This window comes from Biomphalaria glabrata, chromosome 13, assembly GCF_947242115.1.
Source record: "Biomphalaria glabrata chromosome 13, xgBioGlab47.1, whole genome shotgun sequence".
Classification (NCBI taxonomy): domain Eukaryota; kingdom Metazoa; phylum Mollusca; class Gastropoda; family Planorbidae; genus Biomphalaria; species Biomphalaria glabrata.
Window position 1 is genome coordinate 31159184 of NC_074723.1, and position 5105 is coordinate 31164288.

Below are 5105 nucleotides of genomic sequence, written 5' to 3' on the forward strand. Positions count from 1 at the left end.
TTTTTATGTGTGTGTTTTATATGCTATGTGTTTACTCATAGATTTTATGTACTACCTAGCTCTGTGTTTACAATGAAAATTGTATGCAGTTTGCCTTAAATTACTTTAAACAATATTACACAGAGAGTTTTGTGTTATCACACAAACTCAAAAGCGTCTTCGTAGAATTTCCAAGAGGACCAAGAATATTCAAGCCATTGTCTTATTTTGATTGTTTTAAAGTATTGAAAAGAATTAAATGGCTCAAATGTTTACTTCAACACAAACAGGATAAAACGCCATCAATAATAGCATTCTTGCAACTCTTCTGGAATAACAATTTGAAAAAGTGCTCCCTTGTAAAAAGAGCTGCGTTAACTGATCACATTAAAAACAGCGCGGAAAACTCCCAGATACGTAACTCTCTCCAAGCGCACTGACATACAATGTGACCTAGAAATAGGATAGGTCATAAGACCAGTGACCTGTACTGTACTGGCAAGTTAGTCCAGTGGTACTTTGTGGTCCCAATTATATTATCTAGGCTAATAACTATAGCCTCTAGATGTATAATACTACCGAGACAAGAGGGACAATAAGATAAGCTTTACAAATGAATTACAAAAGTATCTGATCGTGATTCAAATTAATAGTGATTTTAAGTACGAAAACACAATTCACTTTATAATTAGTGATTTCTATTATATATTTGTACGACACCTAATATTCTAATTTCCTACAGTGTTTTATTCCACCAAAGCTTATTTTGTTAGAAACACAAAGCAATGAATGTAAAAAGTATGTACTGAAGTATGTTTTTTTTTTAATTCTAAGTTGCTATCATGGTTACAGAAGTTATGAAAAGTTAAAGAGAAACAAATTCATGTTTTTAGACATTTTTTAATAGTCCAGTTTCATACATATAAAATGTCGTAACTCATCTCCTAGTTGACACATATAAACATGTTTGTTATTTACATATAGATCTAAAGTTCGCCAATCGATGTTTGGTTATAACCACTTTTGTCTACCGGGAGAATAAGGGCTTTGCGAGTGGGGTTTTGTACCTTATAATGTGGTGAGAACTATGTGAGCCTGGAATGATCCAGCTGGATCTAGTGTCATTGACCTTGCTTTTTTTTTTCTCTGACGCTTTTCTGCCAGCGCTGTTCTCTTTTCCTCGGCAATTAGTGTGGCAGTTTTCACAGCGCTACGTCATAATGCTGCTCTGTCATGCGCTTCTGTCGCCCAGGTGGCTGGGTCTATGCAGATAAGGCCTGCCAATAGCAACTGGAATTACATCTGGAATGTATGGATGCTTTGCTGGCCCACTCTTAAAAGGACTTCTTGCTTTTTCATATCATATAGATATAACAATTAAAGAATTGCTATAGAATTGTTATATAACCTAACATTACCTTCTAATCCTCTACATTATTTTATATTTCTTTCTTAAAATATGAGCAACATTGTAGCTATCTTTAGGCTTAGTTTAGCAACCTTTTATTTGTAATATTGTTTTATAAAGCCGTATACAAAACAAATAAGTTGGTTTATTATCATGTTCCAAAAAAAGATAAAATTAAAGATCTGTTCAATTTTCCAGCTATGATTCTTAATTCAGAGTCAACTTGTAGTTTCTTGGGTTCTCTCATTTCATAAACCTACACATTTTAAATGGCATGACACCAATTTAGCAGAGAAAAAAGTCAGGACCCTAACGTGGCTAAAGATAAATTTTTCAACCTATTCTACAACTTGTGCAGATGTTTCGACGGGACGGATAAAACAACATCTCGGGCCGGATGTGGCCCGCGGGCCGTATTTTGGGCATCACTGGTTTAGACTGTTACAGAGTTAAATTTCGTTTCGACAGATCTGCATTGCAATTTATTCTAAGACATATTATTCAAAATAGAAATGTGATATGGACATTTGCCTATAGTCTAAAGTTATAGCTATATACCAGATTTATATGGAGTTTGATATTAATGCATATGGTGATGATCAATCTATTCTACTATGCTGAAAAAAGAATATCAAAGAGTAATAAGATAAGATAAGATAATTTTTATTGATCCAATCTAATGGAAATTCAGTTTGACTACAATTGACAATTATTGATTGTATTTATTGGTTAAATTAAAAAATAATAAGCGTTAGATTTATTTGCCGTTAATTTTATGGTAGAGAGTCAAATCAGACATTTATTTCGAGTCGATATCAAAATGTTTTCATACATTTCACAATATTTTCATACAACTCTTTCCCAAAAAGGGACATAGTCACGATGCCATGAAAGTCAACTTGTTATTTTTTGTCACAGAGCTCCTATTTCAATCTTCTTATATTTTAATTACAGGATACACCAAACTTTAATTTAGAGCCCTAATTGAAATACACACACATCGCTATGTCACTTTTTCATATATATACTGTGTTAGATAGCTAGTTTAGTTCGTTGGGTTGCGCACTTTAATGTACTGACAGTGAACGGATATTTTAGAATGACGACATAGACTTTGGGGTTAGAGGTTAAGTTTAACGTGTAGAGATCAGTTACCGCTACCGATAACATCGTTCTATAGTGACAGACTAGATTGTCACCCATTCTGAATCAAACATTTGTTTGAAGTTCACCTTGAGTCAACTTGGTCATTGAGTCTGTATTCCTGTTTAGTACCTTTTCAATCTTGTAACGTGATGTTCATATCCCGAACTCGCAGTCGTAATACACTTAACAAGGTACGCACGCACTTAGTCTAATTAATCATCTTTAGAAATACTTCAACTACATCTGACTTTCACATGCATCCGTTACAATACTTAGAAGTTCAAACGGAGATAACTGTGTTATTACATTAGTCTACAAAATGTATTGAGATTTAACTCCTCCTGACATTTATTTTAAATTATTTTAGACAATCGTCGTTGTAATAATCCTGAATTATTAATTTGAAATATCCGTACGTCTTTAAATTAATCATTGAATAAAAGACTAACTGTTAGTCGATAATATCAGATAAGAAATACCTTTTGTTTAGCACAGCGTTAGGCTGTTTAATATGTAGTGTGTAGTGTGAAGTATTTATTGTAAACACGAGCTTTCGCCTTATAACCACCCCTTTTAACCCCCCTCACCCATAGAGAGAGTGAAATTTGTAAACATTTTTAAGCGATCTTGGATAAGTGTCTTTTCCCCTCAAGCAAAATATAGTTATTTTATCAAAGAAGAACGAAAACTTTCTAAAAATCAGCTAAAAACTTTTTAAAAAAATACTTTAAGGCAAAAAAAAAAAAAAAACAACTTCTAGAGTAATTATATACACTCATAACTTATAAATCTTAGATTTGAAAAGAATTTTTTTTTTTTTTTAATCTCGGCTCCAACTCGAGAAAGAATAAAAAATAGACTAATGTTTTAATCCTTAAAGTGCTGAACTGTTTTACAGAGTGCATACACAATTCTGATGTTTAGATACCGAATCATATAACTGGCGGTGTGAGTTAATGAGCTACACTTTATAATATTCAAATGGTATGTTTTTAGATCTAGACATAGGACAAGATGTATAAAATTTTCCTGAACATTAATTTATTAAACTCTAGTTTGTTGCTTTCGAACGTATACACACACACACAAAAATATATTGCGTCTAAGATTTATATTCTCTAGACCTAGAGTCAAATTAACTTTGTTTGGGTCAAGGGTTCGAATCTCGGTGAAGACTGGCATTTTGAATTTTGGGACTCTAGGGTGCCCCTGAGTCCACCAAACTCTAAAGGGCACCTTCTTTTTGTTGGAGAAAGTAAAGGCGGTTGGTCGTTGTACTGGCCACATGACACTGTTAACAGTTGGCCGCAGAAACAGATGACCTTAACATCATCTACCCCATAGATTGCAAGGACTTAATTAAAGGGAGACTTTATTTTTCAAAGGAGGCGTAATTGCAAAGCGGTAAAGCGCCTGAACCGGGGGTCCTAGGTTCGAATCCTGGTAAAGACTGGGATTTTCAATTTCGGGATTTTAGAGCGCCCCTGAGTCCACCCAACTCTAATGGTACCTGACATTAGTCGGGGAAAAGTAAAAGCGGTTGGTCGCTGTGCTAGCCACATGACACCCTTGTTAACTTGGACCACATAAACCGATGACTTTTACATGATCTGCCCTATAGACCATAAGGGGAACTTTTTTTTAATATGACATTATTCTATTCTTCTCTTATTCTTCAATCGGAAAAAAACACTATTTTATTAATATGTTTTCTTTTATGGTTACGAGAAAAAAAAATTATTAATAAATTTTCTTTTAGCCACATATCAGTTATATGTTTATGATATTGATTGATACATTTGTAGGTGGTCGTTTTTTTTTTTTCAAATATATTTTAAATCTTTTTTTTTGACAAAATAATTCTGTATCTCAACATTTTTTTTTACATCTGGAAAAAAATGTCTTTAGTTTTATGGCGTGTATGTGTGTTAGAAACGAGGCACATGTAGCATTTGTTTTAGCTGATGTACAATGATAAAATAACGACTATAGACAGACAGACAGACAGACAGATAGATAGATAGATAGATAGATAGATAGATAGATAGATAGATAGATAGATAGATAGATAGACAGATAGATAGATAGATAGATAGATAGATAGATAGATAGATAGATAGATAGATAGATAGATAGATAGATAAATAGATAGATAGATAAAATAACGAGCGGGTCTGTCAATTTTGTTCTCAAATAAGCCGTACAGGTGAAAGTTGAAAAGGAATCAAGACAGAGACTCGAAACAGTAAAGACGTCTTTTAGATGTCAAACAATTTTTTTGTTTATTATAATTTCATTTGTGTTAGAACTTTATCAGATTTCATATAAAATAGATGTATAAATAAAAGTGAAATTAAGTTTTTGTTGAAAAAAATAAAATTGTTAAAGTTTATTAAATGTTGTATATTTCAGATATAACAAGACTACATCAGATAAGTTCTATTGCTGATTGAAGCAATTACCTAATGACTAACAAAATTAGTCTTATATCATTTAGTAACAGATATAAAGTAGAGAATCAATTGAGTATTTCATTTGTATTTAATATGAGATAAATAAACGAAAGTATTTT